We start from the raw sequence: 18447 nt of genomic DNA, 5'->3' as shown, positions 1-18447 counted from the left end.
CGGTTTATTTGTTCATGAGACCCAGAAAATATTAGATACAGGCTCCCCGGTATATGCTATTTTTCTTGACTTCCGGAAGGCGTTCCGTACTGTCACCTGATAAACAAAGTAAGAGCCTACGCAATATCAGACTAGCTGTGTGGCTGGATTGAAGAGTTTTTAGCAAACAGAACACAGCATGTTGTTATCAATGGAGAGACGTCTACAGACGTTAAAGTAACCTCTGGCGTGCCCCAGGAGAGTGTTATGGGACCACTGATTTTCACAATTTATGTAAATGACCTAGTAGATAATGTCGGAAGTTCCATGCGGCTTTTCGCGGATGATGCTGTAGTATACAGACAAGTTGCAGCATTAGAAAATTGTAGCGAAATGCAGGAAGATCTGCAGCGGATAGGTACTTGGTGCAGGGAGTGGCAACTGACCCTTAACATAGACAAATGTAATGTATTGCGAATGCATAGAAAGAAGGATCCTTTATTGTATGATTATATGATAGCGGAACAAACACTTCTCTATAATATCTGGGAGTGTGCGTGCAGAACGATTATGAAGTGGAATGATCATATAAAATTAATTGTTGGTAAGGCGGGTACAAGGTTGAGATTCATTGGGAGAGTCCTCAGAAAATGTAGTCCATCAACAAAGGAGGTCGCTTGCAAAACACTCGTTTGACCCATACTTGAGTATTGCTCAGCAGTGTGGGATCCGTACCGGATCGGGTTGACGGAGGAGATAGAGAAGACCCAAAGAAGAGCGGCGCGTTTCGTCACAGGGTTATTTGGTAACCGTGATAGCGTTACGGAGATGTTTAACAAACTCAAGTGGCAAACTCTGCAAGAGAGGCGCTCTGCATCGCGGTGTAGCTTGCTCGCCAGGTTTCGAGAGGGTGCGTTTCTGGATGAGGTATCGAATACATTGCTTCCCCCTACTTATACCTCCCGAGGAGATCAGAATGTAAAATTAGAGAGATTAGAGCGCCCACGGAGGCTTTCAGACAGTCGTTCTTCCTGTGAACCATACGCGACTGGAACAGGAAAGTGAGGTAATGACAGTGAAACGTAAAGTGCCCTCCGCCACACACCGTTGGGTGGCTTACGGAGTATAAATGTAGATGTAGATGTAGAGTAAATCACTTTGCTGGCTGGGTGCGATCCGCGGGCTGTATTTTTGAGACACCTGGTTTCGAAGTACTGTATGGTAAACAGTGAATGCTGAATTGTAAGCAATATGTCTGCCGCAAGTCTGTAATGTAATTCAGTATAGCAGTCAAATACGTCCACATCTTGCTCATAATATTGCGGTAACGCGAGATCTTACATAGGACGCAACCTGCTGACTATTTGAAGGAGGAAAACGTCGGATTAACACGCCAGTACCTGTTACCACGTCATTTATGGCTTAAAGATTTTGTGTTATCCCTTCACGTTAAAAAAATAAAAGGAAGAAAGTTGCATGTACCGTAATTTTCGTAAGCCCAAGAAGCTTTTGGGTAATTCTGAAACCAAGTTTTTAAAATAAAACCAGTAGGTGGTATATCCACGTTTCGCACTGATAGAAAGCGGCGACGCGTCGTGACTTGGAAGCAGTGACGCCATTCTAGGTCGCTGGAGGGAGTTGGCGCGGCATCTGCACACACAAGTCACCTTATTCCCATAAACTCCGGTGTGGGGTGCGATGAGCTCTCACGCCACTTTCAATCACTCCCAGATTTGTTCGATCGGGTTCAGATCTGGCGAGTTGAGGCTCCAGCACATCAACTGGAACTCACCACAGTATTTCTCAAACCACTCCATCACACTTCTGGTCTGGTGACATTGCACATTATGTTGCTGCAAAATGCCCCTGCCGCCTAGAGACATGACCGTCATGAAGCGGTGTACGTGGTCAGCAACCAACGTCCGATACTCCGTAGCCGTCATGGTGCCTTCCGCCAGCTTGTCTCTGTCCCGCAGTGCAGGTATCAAGGAGATGTTCCTCTAGGATATGCCCTCCCGTATGCATGATGAAGAAGGTATCGGGATTCATCACACCATGCAACGCTCTGCCACTGCGCGAACGTGCAGTGGCAATGGTCGGTTATCCATTTCAGTCGTAGTTGCTGATGTGGTGTTAACATTGGCAAGTGCATGAGTCGTCGCGTGCGGAGGCCTAATTTTAGGAGTGTGCGGTGCACTGTGTGTTCAGACACACTTGTAATCTGCCCAGTATTAATGTCTGGCGTTACTTCCACCACAGTTCGCCGCTTGTCCTGTTTTACCAGTCTGCCCAGCGTACGACGTCCGACATCTGTAACGAGTGGTGGCAGCCCAATCCCACGACGTCTGTACGTGGTTCCACCTTGATTTCGCTATGTGTTGAAGACACTCACCTCAGCAGTCCACGAATACCCGACAACTCGCGCAGTTTCGAAATGCTCTTGCCTATCCTCTGGGGCATCTCAACGTGCACTCGGTCAAACTGAGATAGATAGCTGGCCTTCACCATTCTACACACGGACGGCGTCTTCAAGGATACTACATGCACCATGCGTGTGCCTAACTAGCAGACATTCCGCGTCAGATGACCCTGCTATCACCTGGTCACGTTTATATCGATAGCAGGTAACTGATCATAATCTTCTGGGCGATTAGTGCATAAATTAAATAGGCGAGGATTTAGGTAGCCAGCATATATTTTACATCTGATCAATTGTGCGTCATTGTTCCTTTTGTATCTGTAGCTGACACAGAAGTAGCAGGATAAAGATTTAGCAAATGCTCATCTCATTAAAATTGTTTGACATGATGATAAACTTTATGGTGCAACAATTTTACTGTTGTAAATACCTCCATTATTCCTACAGTTTTATGGAAATCAAAGAACGTAAGAATAATTTCTGTACTACTCATATCGTGACGTGATTCGTCGTATAAGGCATCGTAACGACTGTGACTAGCGTACCCAGTTGGCCATCTTTATTCATTTCAGATATCACTGTGAAAAGAAATGGAGAAGGACCAGAAAATCATCCCAGCAGACCAGATAAGGATGTGAGCGTTCCTATATTCAAGCAAGAACTTTAGGAGATCTTCGTGTTTCGAAGTCCGAGATTAGGTCATTTACTGTAAGATTAACATCTGATAAAGAATTAATATGTTACCGTGAATGACCGAAATTGAAGAATGTCGACTTTCACCGGTGAATTTCAACAGATACCAAATATGTAGGTAAAAAATCGAGTATTTCATTACATTGTTGTACATTCGGACCCTCTCAGGTGTGTGTCGACAATCACAGATATGCTCTGGTGGAGGTACCAACCAGAAGAGTCAAAAAACAAGCAACTGGCTCTCCCGCCAAATCCTTTCTTCTCCTCGGAGTCAATCAGCTTTGTCAGTCTTATGCAAGCTTTGATAACGCGAGCAACGTTTTCTTAATTTTTTCTGATACCCTAATTTATACTAAATGGATACTGCAGTAAATCGTGATCGTTTTCATGAAAAGTTAAATGCACTAATTGCGGCTGAACGAGAGACAATTGTTTTTATTTTTCTCAAGAAAAGTATTCTAAAATACTTTCTAAAGTGGTTTCTGTTAAAATTAAATGCAACACACCTTTGGATTACAGACGATTAAAATGTTTTGATGTTTAAAAAAATAATGATGGAGAGAAGGTAATTGTACCATTAAAACCCGGGGAAACGAATATACAATATTCTGTTACCAATGAAGAATTGTACAGTATACTATATGAAGTTCACATCAGAATACGCCACTGAGGATGAACACGTATGCTTAAAGAGTTGCAAGTTAAATACAAAAATATTACATATGAAGCTGTAATGTTGTTAAAATTTATGTAAATAGTGTCAAATGAAACACAGGGCACCTAGGAAAGGTATTGTTGTGAAGCCAATGGTTAGTTATGAATTAAACTGAAGATGTCAAGTTGATCTGATAGATCTGCAGTCAAATAGTGATTGCGAATATAAGTTCATAATGATGTATTAAGATCATTTAACTAAGTTTATCCAGATACGACCTGTGAAAACTAAAAGAGCTGAAGAAATAGAGCATAACCTTCATTCTATATTTTTAACATTTGGTGCACCAGCAATATTGAAATCATATAATGGGAGAGAATTTAGTAATCAAGTCATATTAGAAATATGCGCTATGTGGAAAGATGTTAAAATAGTTCATGGACAGCCTCGTCACAGTCAAACACAAGGCTCAGTTGAAATGGCCAATCAGGATATAAGGAATGTGGTAACTGCATGGATGAACGCTAACGACACAAATAAATGGTCGGATGGTTTATCCTTATTTCAATTTGCCAAGAACACTACATATCACGAAGGAATACGTCAAAGTCCTTTTGAAGCCATGTTTGGCGTCAAAGCAAAAAGAGGTATAGCATCGTCTTTTTTGCCTGGCGAACAAATCGCAAATATTGAAACTGAAGAACAACTCGAAGAAATTTCCAATACTTCTGAAACCGAAGAACAGCTTGAGGAAACCGTTAATGCTTATAAAGAAATCTGAGCACTGGTCATACCGAAAACCATATTCCACAGACAAATATTAAAGAGGACCTACAACCTACAACGTCTCCACGTCAAATTCTGTCTGCAAAACACGAGTTGATTTCTACAAAAACTGCGGCCACGAAAGAAAATCTTCTACTGCAAGCAACAAAGATGTTACGAAATTCACAACAGCAACTTCCTCCTGCCCAGACTGGTGATAATGTACGAGTGCAAGTCCGTGATGTAGACCGTGGTCGTACAGACAGCCGCAATGTTTAGCGGTTGTTGTTGGAATAGAAGACTCCGACTTCTATAAACTGGCAAATAAAAATAGTACCCTCAAGCAGCTTTACACACGTAATCAGTTCGTAATTTGTAAAGAAAAGTCACTTTCCATAGATGGTATTTCTTTTCAAGAAATGTCGCTGAGAGAAGCAGCTACAGCTAGTTCGAGAAGCGGGGGACAAGGCTATACACGCTGTCATCGCAAAAGGAAGTATTCCACAAATAAATGCAGTTGTAAAAGCAAGGGACTCTTGTGCAATTCAAAGTGTCATAACAGTTTAAGTTGTTGCAATAAATATGATTTGAATCACATAAGTAGTTTTTTTATAACCATTATTTTCTTTTCTGATGTAGAATGCACTATTCCTTTCAGAAAGAGAGGCGAAAGAGTTACGTCACCCTTGTTACGTTTTATAGCGACTGAATTACGGAGAAGAAAATATAAATGTCCAACATGTTCATCATTCACCTTTAGTGCATGGTGAATGTCAACATTTACCGGTGTAAGTAAGAAATAAGGGTATTTAGCAAATATTTCGGACACACACTAAGCGACTATGTGAATGTTGACATTCACCGGCGAAAGTAGACATTCTCCAGATTTCGGTGTTTCGCTATAACGAATACGTGATATGTATCCGCAGTTTCGAATCAGCTTTACAAGGGAGTTACGATATGATAGGAACACGGATTTCCCGCTTTACGCGATCTGTCGTATTACCAACTTTGGTTATCCGCGTGTGACTCAAGGCCAGACCAAAACTTCCACGTGTCGTCTTTCCTGAGTCGCAATCTGCAATCCGCACACATTATGGAATTTCGGCACAGGCGAGGACACCTGAATTGAAAGTGACTGCCTGATATTGGCGGTCCAGTAGATACTGCCGTGCCTGTGTTGTTAAGAAGTACGGTGCAGTGCGCGTCCAAAGGGACTGGCGCTGTAGCTACTACGGCCCTCATGAATTACATGATGTTGTGGTTGGCCGGAGAGCCAACACCGTGTTACTAGAGGAGGCCGAAAGGCACGCGATTTAGCTCACACAGGCTGGCGTGAGGTCTGGAACAGGACAAGGAAATTAGAATTTAGAAAACCGGATGTAGCTGGTGGAATACTTAACTTTAATCCATTAATAACGAACGTCGGTCTTGACGGTACATGTTTTACAATATCAATAGTAACTGATAATGGCGCCTTGCTAGGTCATAGCAAATGACGTAACTGAAGGCTGTGCTAAGTATCGTCTCGGCAAATGAGAGCGTATTTATTCAGTGAACCATCGCTAGCAAAGTCGGCTGTACAACTGGGGCGAGTGCTAGGAAGTCTCTCTAGACTTGCCGTGTGGCGGCGCTCGGTCTGCAATCATTGATAGTGGCGACACGCGGGTCCGACGTATACTACCGGACCCCGGCCGATTTAAAGGCTACCACCTAGCAAGTGTGGTGTCTGGCGGTGACACCACACATGATGTGTACACACAGTTGCGAATAGGAACAACAATCAGCTGTATAACGAACTTGCATGTATGAAGGAACATTTCATTGTAGTTAACAACACAGGTACTGCAATATCGTATCTATCCGCCGCTACCAGACAGCGACTTTCAACCTACGTAATGTGTTCACAAGTACAGGTTCTGACGCAGACACGACGACACATGCTGCGCTGGGTCTGGCAGTGGCACGTGCACCGATATCCAAAATGCTTAAGGCGACCGCTCGCATATAGAGAGAAATCCGGGTTCGAGTCCTGCTCCGGCAAGAATTTTCACTGTCGTCATTCCCTTTATAAAACCCGTGATTGTTCGTGTTCGCAGTTGCGAATACCGTTCCATATTTCATAGTGGGTAGTCGCGGCAGTGACTCTTCCTTCGGATATGCGTGCAAAAATGTTCAAATGTGTGTGAAATCCTAAGGGACCAAACTGCTGATGTCATCGGTCCCTAGACTTACACACTACTTAAACTAACTTATGGTAAGAACAACACACACACCCATGCCCGAGGGAGGACTCGAGCCTCCTGCCGGAGGGGCCGCGCAGTCCGTGACATGGCGCCTCTAACCGCGCGGCCACCCCTGCGGTTATACATGCAGTCTGAAGAAACATTAGATCGTTCTTCTTAATAACAGAGGCACTGCAGTGTCGTAAAAACTGATAAAATGACCAGTCGAATCTTATGCAACATACCACAATACCTGTCGTAATAGGGGGAGGTGGAAACGAAATGAAACTTCGCTGATTGGAAGGGTACGTGATGTTTATTTCAGTGATTACAAAACTGAATCAAATTCAGAATGAACTTTTCAGAATGAGCTCACTTATCAATTGCTCTTTGCGCCTCCTCTCGCTTGTGTGCCGGCACTGGTTTGGTTCGTATGGCCGACATAGTACAGCCGTGTCCTCTTCTGAGGCATGCTAGCCTACAACCATGGTAAATGATGATTGATACATTTAATACTGGCATTGGGACGAAGCTGATATCAGATCTGGCAACCCAGATGATCTATCTGGGACAGGTATGGGGATCTTCTTGGACGACTAAAGATAGGACGTTCATATTCACAGGACCAGTACATTAGTATGTACTGTAGAAACGACTAGCACTTGAATTATGAAGGCCTGTGGGTTCAGGGTCAACATCGGTATCCTGGCGCCACACAAACTACCGGTAAAATGTGCATGCGGCTGTCGTTGTAGGGATAATCTGAAGGCAATGGATCGGTCCGAGTTGAGCATACGTCCAGGATGCCTCGCACGCGTATGCGCAAACCGTACCGTCTTATCAGTGAGTTTGAAAGAGGGCGCATTTTTGACATGAGACAATATGATGCATCCATTCGGGAAACTGCTGCGCTTACGGAACGAAGTCTTTCGGCAGTGCAACGGGTGTGTGCAGAAAGATTAACGGAAGGCCATAAAACACGACGGGATATGTCCCCCTTATCCCCCCTCATCCGAATGGCATTGCAGGACAGGTCTGCGTCCTCTTTTTCTCTGACGCAACAGTGTAACACATCGTAGACTATCAGGGATGACAGTCTATCGCAGTTCATTGTGGCATAGGTTACCAGCGCGTCGTCAACTTCTCCGCGTGCCTTCGTCGAATGTGCACAATCATGCTAGATGGTAATTGTGCATGCAACTACGTCACTGACGACAGGAATGCCATCGGATAGGGTTTTCTGACGAATCAACGTCCTGTTTATTTGAAAATTATGGCCGCATTTTGGTTCGCCAGAGAAGAGGGAGCGGCATCACAGTCACTGCATTGGCACTAGACATACAGTGCCAACTCAAGGCCTTATGGTGTGGGGTGCCATTGGGTACAAACACAAATCACAATTGGTGCGTGTCCAGAGCACTGTGACCAGTGTGACCTACGTAAATGACATCCTGGGACGCATAGTCTACCCATTCTGTACAACACCCCCGATGCCATTTTTCAGCAAGATAATGCACGACCGCATGCTGCTGCATGAACACGTGCCTTGTTGGTGACACTGAATGTCACCCTTTTCCCTGGTCCGACAAATGCCCAGACTTGTCATCAATGAAAAATGTGCAGGATATGGTGAAAAGTGGGTGTAGCTCTGTGAACCAGTGCCAACCACCACATATGAGGCCTGGACCCAGGTGAATGGAGCGTGGACGGCTATATCAGAGGACTCCATTCGCACCTTATAAGCGTCGACGCCAGCACGTGTGGAACAAGTTACCAGGGCCCATAGTGGATCCTATTCCTGCAAAGCAACAAGACATACGCTGAACCGAGGAGAGTGAAATACTAATAATTTCTGCAGAACACACTAATGTACATGACCTGTGAATATGAACGTCCTGCATCCAAGGTGTTCGGTTTCTTTTTTTTCTAAACGTGAGTGTATTTCTAATGAAATGATCCACCCTTTGCAAAATATGTACTCCACGCGTATTTGGGCTTTGTTAGGAGCCTTTTCATGGCCAAGAGAGGTTACTAGTTTCAAATGTAGCCTTCAAATTGTGGAAGAAATTTCAAACAATGCACATTTGAGGCACGTAATTGTATGATAACAAAACATGGGCTGTGGGAAAACCAGGACAGAAGCTAATGGAGGCATTTGGGATATGATGCTGCAGAAAAATGTATAAAATTATGTTGGCTGATAAGATAAGGAATGAAGATGTTCTCTGGAGATTCGGCAAGAAAATTGGAAACACTACCTAAAAGAAATGACTGAATGATAGGACCTGAGTTGAGACAACACTGAATATTTTCCTCGGTACTAGAGGGACCTGCAGATGTTAAAAACTGTAGACTAAGAGAGAAATTTGAAAACATTCAGCAAATAACTGAGTAGGTAGGTTGCAAACGTTACTCTGAGACGAACAAATTGGCTCAGCTGAGGAATTGCTGGTGAGCCACATGAAAAGACTGATGACTCCATTTTCCCCTTCATTAGTATTATGTCCACCCATAACAATCTCGAAGTAATAAGGTAGTGTTGTATGTCCCCCAACCTTCATAATGAGATGTTACAAAATCACGTATTAATAATCTTTCGAATAATATTCCACTTGTGTTCATTTCCACAAGTTCAAAGGCTGTTACGTAAAAGACCACCTGTTGGCCTCATACGTCAGCCGGAGGGATTAGGGCGGTCCCTCGTTCGATAGGAATCAGAATCACTCCTATTACATTCAGTGATACTACACTACAGGCCATTAAAATTGTTACACCAAGAAGAAATGCAGATGATAAACGGGTATTCATTGGACAAATATATTATACTAGAAATGACATCTGATACCATTTTCACGCAATTTGGGTGCATAGATCTTGAGAAATCAGAACCCAGAACAACCACCTCTGACCGCAACAACGGCCTTGATACGACTGGGCATTGAGTCAAACAGAGCTTGGATGGCGTGTACAGTTACAGCTGCCCATGCAGATTCAACACCATACCACAGTTTATCAAGAGTAGTGACTGGCGTATTGTGACGAACTAGTTGCTCGGCCACCATTGACCAGATGTTTTCAGTTGGTGAGAGATCTGGAGAATGTTGCTGGCCAGGGCAGCAGTCGAACATTTTCTGTATCCAGAAAGGCCCGTTCAGGACCTGCAACATGCGGTCGTGCATTATCCTGCTGAAATGTAGGGTTTCGCAGGGATCAAATTACGGGTAGAGCCGCGGGTCGTAACACATCTGAAATTTTACGTCCATTGTTCAAAGTGCCGTCCATGCGAACAAGATGTGTCTGATACTTAAAACCAATGGCACCCCATACCATTACGCCGGGTGATACGCCAGTATGGCGATGACGAATACACGCTTCCAATGTGCGTTCACTGCGATGTCGCCAAATACGGATGCGACCATCATATTGCTGCGAACAGAATCTGCATTCATCCGAAAAATTACGTTTTGCCATTCGTGCACCCAGGTTCGTCGTCGAGTGCACCATCGCAGCCGCTCCTGTCTGTGATGCAGCGTCAAGGGTAACCGCAGCCATGGTCTCCAGGCTGATATTCCATGCTGCTGCAAACGTCGTCGAACTGTTCGTGCAGATGTTTGTTGTCTTGCAAACGTCCCCATCTGTTGTCTCAGGGATCGAGGCGTGGCTGCACGATCCATTACAGCGATGCGGATAAGATGCCTGTCATCCCGAATGCTACGGATACGAGGCCGTTGGGTTCCCTCACGGCGTTCCGTATTACCCTCCTTAACCTACCGATTCCATATTTTGCTAACAGTTATTGGATCTCGACCAATGCGAGCAGCAATGTTGCGATACGATAAACCGCAATCCCGATAGACTACAATCCGACCTTTATCAAAGTCCGAAACGTAATGGTAAGCATTTCTCTTCTTTAGACGAGGCATCACAACAACGCTTAACCAATCAACGCCGGTCAACTGCTGTTTGTGTATGAGAAATAGGTTGGAAACTTTTCCTCATCTCAGCACGTTGTAGGTGTCGCCACCGGCGCCAACCTTGTGTGAATGCTCTGTAAAGCTAATCATTTGCATATCACAGCATCTTCTTCCTGTCCGTTAAATTTCGCGTCTGTAGCACGTCATCTTCGTGGTGTAGCAATTTTAATTGCCAGTAGTGGAAGAGTCTGTAACTAAACCATTACGAACGTTTTGTCTGCGGTCAACGTTCTTACGTATGACCGCTAATGTCCTTTATTCAGTCCACGGAGCTCGTTTCGTAGGATTATGGCGGAGTAAGAAACAGTGTGTGCTTTTTATGCTACAGCAGTAGCTTAGAGCTTGGTTAAGAACTTCGTTCTTAAATCTTCTCCATTTCATGAATGGGGAAATGGACGACGCCCTGAAAAGAACGCCGTATTAAGAAGCAGCATTAGTTAATTACGCGGCACAGCGGTGAAGAAGTTTTTGTTGAGTTGGTCTCTAGAAGTGTATACTACCGGCGGTTTGACTACCATTGTGTCTGTTGCTGTATTTTCCCATCTTGTATTTACACTATACCACGTGTTAATAAACCGTCGTTGCGGTTACATCTTGCTCCGTCCATGGCCACAAAGATGATCTAAATTTTTACGCTGATCGTTGTTCGCTCTCCAATGAAAAACTGGTTTCTACAGTTTTCAACCCCCTTTTATGTTGAACATAGTATGTACACCTATCAGTATCCTTCCTAACTGAACAGCGACAGATAATGTTTCATTTTTACTTCTTGGTAATATGAGCTTTCGTCTGATTACTTTAGGGAAATTAGAATAAATGCTATATGTTTTAAACAAGTGGATTTGATTGATAGTTTTATCTCGAGAGGCACTAAACATATAAGACTTCTGTACCTTATCATTTATCGTATTCGTTTGTTGCATGGGCCTACAATCAGTTTTCCTCGCCCCAAACGTTATATGGTGTCTTAGGTAGTAATTTATCTATTCAAATACACTCATGTTCATAATATAACAGAACACCTTGAACGACTAAAGAGAAGACGTTCATATTCACAGGACACGTACATTAGTGTGTTCTGCAGAAATGATAATCATTTGAACCATGTCTGCCCGCAGGTTCCAGATCAACATCGATATCGTGGCGTGGCAACACCTACCTGTAAGATGTTCCTGTGGCTTTCGTTGTCGCTATAATCCAAAGGTGATGGATCAGTATGACTTAATCTGACGTGCTGGATGCCTCGCAGACGTAGGAGCTAACCGTACCATCAAATCATTGAGACTAAGGAGCGCAAATTATTGCCATGAGAGAACGGAATGCATCCATTCGGGAAACTCCTGCTCGTGTGGGACGAATGTTTTGACAGTGCAACGTACGACTGTAGAATGGTTCACGGAAGGCCGTAGAATACGACGAGATGGGTCACATCGCACCCCTTCCTCTCCCCACCCGCTGAGAGGTTCGACACCTCATCCGAATGGCATTACAAGACATACCTGCATCCTTCTCGGCTCTGCCACAGCAGTGGAACAATGGAACACATCGCACATTATCAGGGTTGATAGGCCGTCGGAGTTTTGATATATTTAGCGTACACGTCATCCACTTTTCCGCCTATCTTTGACGCATGTGCAGAAACATCCTAGACTTCAATGGTGTGTGGAGTGATGTCACTGGCGACAGGAATGGCGTCAGATAGTGTTTTCCGAAGAAGTCAAGTTTTGTTTATTTGGAAATGAAGGCCACATTTTTGTTCGCCGTGGACAGGGGTAGCGGCAACACGGTGACTGCTCTGAAAACATACAGCGCCAGCTCTACACCTGATGATGTGGGTTACTACTAGGTACAACCACAAATTACAGCTGGAGCTTGTCCAGGGAACAATGACCCGTGTGACCTACGTGAATGACATCCTCTGACCCGTAATCATACTCTTAGCGCACAACATCAAAGACGCCACTTTTCCCCAAGACAATGCACGAACACATGTTGTTGCCTTCTTGGTGTCATAGGACGTCAGCTTTTGGCCCTGGTCCACCAGATCACCAGACCTCACGGAAATCGAAAATTTGTGGGATATTGTGAAATGACAGGTGCTGCGGTGTGACCCTACGCCAACCACAACAGGTGAACTTTGGAACAAGGTGAATGCAACGTGGGCGCCATTCCCCCCTTATACGCTTCGATACCATCATGAATGAAACAATTTCTCAGGTCCCATGGCGGACCCTGTGCCTTCTACGTAACAGGATACATGGTTAACCGAGGTGACTGAAAGGCTTATTACTTCTACAGAACATACATACGTACATGCCCTGTGAATATGAACGTCCAATCTCTAGTCATTCAGGGTGTTATTTTTTTCTGAATATTACTGTATTTTGTTAATATATTAATACAATATTTAATAAGGTGCTACAAGAACCAGGGAGCAGTGGTTTTAGAATAAAACCATGTAGAAACACCTTTGCTCGCCTTGGAGTTAGACATGAATTGTTGGAAACAGTAGGACAAGAGTGTGGTGTGGAAATCAGTAAAAAGGGTACACACACGGCAAACAGGGGACACTGCTTTCTCTTTCCATCGTCGCAGAAGATGCTGCACATCTGCTTCCTGTCACGTACAACAACCGCTGTTAGGCTTTAAGGAAATAGAGTATACAATCTCTCTTCCTCCTTAGCCTTTCTCATCTCATTTGATTGTGAATGTCCCGCAGTAGTCCTCTTCAGGAACGTGAATGTCATTTATTATCGGAGCCTGGTGCTCTGTAGAATTTAAAAGTCTTTCAGGTCTTTAAGAATGACGTGCTCTCCAAAGTTGACTAGACTCAGAGGGTCACAGACACGGGTTCCCAGGTAGGATGCCGTCTTTCTTGATTTTCGCAAGGCGTTCTATACAGTCCGCAGACGTTTAATGAACAAAGTAAGAGCATATGGACTATCATACCAATTGTGTGATTGGATTGAAGAGTTCCTATATAACAGAACGGAGAATGTCATTCTCAATGGAGAAATGTCTTCTGAAGTAAGAGTGATTTCAGGTGTGCCGCAGTGGAGTGACGTGGGACCGTTGCTATTCACAATATACATAAATGACCTTGTGGATCACATCGGAAGTTCACTGAGGCTTTTTGCTGATGATGCTGTGGTATGTCGAGAGGCTGTAACAATGGGAAATTATACTGAAATGCAGGAGGATCTGCAGCGAATTGACACATGGTGCAGGGAATGGCAATTGAATCTCAATGTAGACAAGTGTAATGTGCTGCGAATACATAGAAAGAAAGATCCCTTACCATTAGCTACAATATAGCAGGTCAGCAACTGGAAGCAGTTATTTCCATAAAATATCTCGGAGTAGACATTAGGAGTGATTTAAAATGGAATGATCATATAAAGTTGATCGTCGGTAAAGCAGATGCCAAACTGAGATTCATTGGAAGAATCCTAAGGAAATGCAATCCGAAAACAAAGGAAGTAGGTTACAGTACACGTGTTCGTACACTGCTTGAATATTGCTCACCAGTGTCATATTCGTACCAGATAGGGTTGATAGAAGAGATATAAAGGATCCAACGGAGAGGAGCGCGCTTCGTTACAGGATCATTTAGTAATCGCGAAAGTGTTACGGGGATTATGGATAAACTCCAGTGCATGACTCTGCAGGAGAGACGCTCAGTAGCTCGGTACGGGCTTTTGTTGAAGTTTCGAGAACATACTTTCACCGAGGAGTCAAGCAGTATACAGGGTGAGTCACCTAACGTTACCGCTGGATATGCTTCGTAAACCACATCAATTACTGACCATCCGATTCCACAGACTGAACGTGAGGAGAGGGGCTAGTGTAATTGTTTAATACAAACCATACAAAAATCCACCGAAGTCTGTTTTTTAACACAAGCCTATGTTTTTTTAAGTGGAACCACGTTAGTATTGTTAGCACATATCAACATATAAACAAATACGTAATCAGTGCCGTTTGTAGCATTGTAAAATGTTAATTACATCCGGAGATATTGTAACCTAAATTTGGCGCTTGAAACCTCCTACGTTCAGTTGCGTGTTGTAACAAACACGGCCCACGGTCGGGGAGCAGCATCTGCAGGGACATGTTTACGGTGACGACCGTGTTTACGAGTGTGGCTGTTTTTGTGGCTGGCAGGAGAGCCAACCCGTACAAATAAAGGAGGCCGAAATGCACGCGTCTAAGCTCACACAAGCTGATGTGAGGTCTGGAACATGACAAGGGAATTGGAATTGAGAAAAACCGACGTAGCTGGTGGAATACTTAACTTTAATCCAATAATGAAAAACGTCGCTCTTTATGGTACATGATTCACAATATCAATAGTACGGATACTGGCGCCTTCCTAGGTAGTAGCAAATAACGTAGCTGAAGGCTATGCTAACTATCGTCTCGGCAAATGAGAGCGTATTTTGTCAGTGAACCATCGCTAGCAAAGTCGACTGTACAACAACTGGGGCGAGTGCTAGGAAGTCTCTCTAGACCTGCCGCGTGGCGGCGCTCGGTCTGCAATCACTGATAGTGGCGACACGCGGGTCCGACGTATACTATCGGACCGCGGCCGATTTAAAGGCTACCACCTAGCAAGTGTGGTGTCGGGCAGTGACACCACAGCTGTACTGCACTGTTGTGAATTGGTCTAGCTGTCACAGTGTCCGAATGTAGCGCTTGCTGCTATTGTTATTCTGCATTCGTCTCCGCACGCAGTCCAACTGTAGTACACCGTGTTACCAGACGTCTGTGATAGTGTGATGTTGTAGCAACTGTGACCATGGTGTATCCGAACTCTGAAAAGGCGGAGATGATACTCATCCATGGCGACTGACGACGAAATGCAGCTGAAACCTGCAGGGTGTATGCAGAACGGTACCCGGACAGAGAGCATCCAACGTGCCGCACATTGCAAAACATCTACCGCCAACTGTATGCAACATGTATGGTCGTAGCACGCAAACGGGTCCGTAACAGGCCCGTCACAGTAGAAGCGGGTGCAGTTGGTGTGTTAGCTGCTGTTGCCATGATCTCATGCATGAGTACACGGGACATTGCAAGAGCCGGTGGACTGAGTCAAAGTAGTGTCATGCGCATACTGCATCGTCACCGCTTTCACCCGTTTCACGTGTCGCTACATTAGCAATTACATAGTGATGACTTTAATCATCGAGTGCAATTCTGCCAATGGGCATTAACAGAGAATGCGTTGCAGTTCTACCTGTTTACCAATGAAGCGGGTTTCACAAACCACGGGGCAATGAATCTACGGAACATGCATCACTGGTCCGTGGACAATCCTCGCTGGCTCAGACAGGTAGAGCGACAGCGACCGTGGACTGTAAATGTATGGTGCGGAATCATTGGCGACCACCTCATTGGTCCTCACTTCATTGCAGGGGCCCAAACATCGCGTTTCTACAGAAAGATCTGCCAACGTTGCTCGAAAATGTCCCACTGGAAATGCGTCGACGTATGTGGTATGAGCATGATGGTGCACCTGCACATTCCGCAATTAACACTAGGCTGACCCTTGACAGGACGCATTAATTGGCCAGCCCGTTCTCCTGATCTTACACCTCTGGACTTCTTTCTGTGGGGTACGTCAAAAGGAGAATGTGTACCGTGATGTGCCTACAACCCCAGAGGATATGAAACAACGTATTGTGGCAGCCTGCGGCAACATTACGCCAGATGTACTGCGGCGTGTACGACATTCATTACGCCAGAGATTGCAATTGTGTGCAGCAAATAATGGACACCACATTGAACATCTATTGGCCTGACATGTCGGGACACACTCTATTCCACTCCATAATTGAAAACGGAAACCACGTGTGTGCGTCTACCTCACCCCTCATGGTAATGTACACGTGCGTCAGTGAAAAAGACCAATAAAAAGGTGTTAGCATGTGGACGTAACGTGCTGCTCCAGTCTCTTCTGTACCCAAGGTCCATCACCGTTCCCTTTGGATCCCTACGTAATTCGGTGCTCTCCGACACACACGATCGAACAGCGGAGGAGTGGTACTCAAGCGTCAACTTTAGGTTACAATATCTCTGGATGTAATTAACATTTTACAAGGCAACAAACGGCACTGACTGCGTATTTGTTTATATGTTCAGATGTGCTAACAAAACTAACGGGGTTCCATTTTAAAAAACGTAGGTTTGCGTTTAAAAACATACTTCCGTTCATTTTTTTACGTTTTGTAATAAACAATTGCACTAGCCCCTCTCCTCACGTTCGGTCTGTGGAATCGACTCGTCAGTATTTGATGTGGTTTGCGAAATATATCCAGCGGTAATGTTAGGTGACACCCTGTATTGTTCCCTCTTACGTATATCTCGCGAAGAGACCATGAGAGTAAAATCAGAGAGATTAGAGCCCACACAGAGGCATACCGACAATCTTACTTTCCACGAACAATACGAGACGGGAATAGAAGGGAGAACCGACAGAGGTACTCAAGGTACCCTCCGCCACCAGGTGGCTTTCGGAGTATGTATGTAGATGTAGAAACTGGATTCCTGGAAGGATAGTAGGGCCGGGATTACTAGAAGAACAGGTACTTGACAGTGTAATAGAGAAGACGTGATTACGGGTACAGTTGCTCATATGAAGCAAATAGAGGAGACTGTGACACATTTAAGCGGATTTCGTTCGGAATTTTTACAATTATTTTGCTTGGATTTATTGTGTTTGTAATTGTTTAGTCTTATACAGTGTTACGAAAATATTCCTTAACACATATAATTCTAACTCGACAGTACAATAATTAACGGTGTAAATTAATTTCACACATGCTCAAACCGAGTGCATAACCGACCCTGGTGCGGGGCAAGTATTCACATCTATAGGGGCACGTTTCCACATATCGAAGAACATGATAACGAGTATACAAAACACATTACTAAACTTTTAAAAATATGTTTTATTGGAAATAAACAAAACTACGTCCTTACATGCAATGATTAACAGGGAAAAATACAAAATGTTACGGGCAGTAAACAACTTTTTGGTTAAATTCCACCTCTTAGGACAATGTGGTCTACATAGTATTTTGAACCTTGATTAAAGGCCTATTCATCATTATTATTCGAGGTGCAGTTTATGCACACAAAAAATAATGAGTTTCCTGTTTGACAATCATGAGTTCACCTTTTACATTGACCGAGCGAGGTGGCGCAGTGGTTAGCACACCGGACTCGCATTCGGGAGGACGACGGTTCAATCCCGTCTCCGGCCATCCTGATTTAGGTTTTCCGTGATTTCCCTAATATCGTTTCAGGCAAATGCCGGGATGGTTCCTTTGACAGGGCACGGCCGATTTCCTTCCCAATCCTTCCCTAACCCGAGCTTGCGCTCCGTCTCTAATGACCTCGTTGTCGACGGGACGTTACACACTAACCACCACCACCACTTTTACATCGAAGGCACCATATCATTTGTTGACTTCCTTTGGACCGATTGTACCGTTTCCAATAGTAAATACAAAGGCAATTTTCATCCTCTTCATGAGACTGCTGCAGGTTATGCGTGAAAGGAAGAAGAAGTAGATGTGACATAAGGTGAGACGGGAAAGCTTCCTAACTGACATTTTCGAAGGTCTAGTTTGTGGGATTGGGGGGCAAGAGGAGATGCAAGGTGACACAAGACGTAAGGGGAGCGGAATTTACGGGGACGAGAAAAGAAATGGAAGAAGGCAGGAGAGGACG

This window comes from Schistocerca gregaria, chromosome 3 (assembly GCF_023897955.1).
Source record: "Schistocerca gregaria isolate iqSchGreg1 chromosome 3, iqSchGreg1.2, whole genome shotgun sequence".
Lineage (NCBI taxonomy): Eukaryota > Metazoa > Arthropoda > Insecta > Orthoptera > Acrididae > Schistocerca > Schistocerca gregaria.
The sequence above is the reverse complement of the archived record's forward strand: the minus strand, read 5'-3'. Positions refer to the sequence as shown.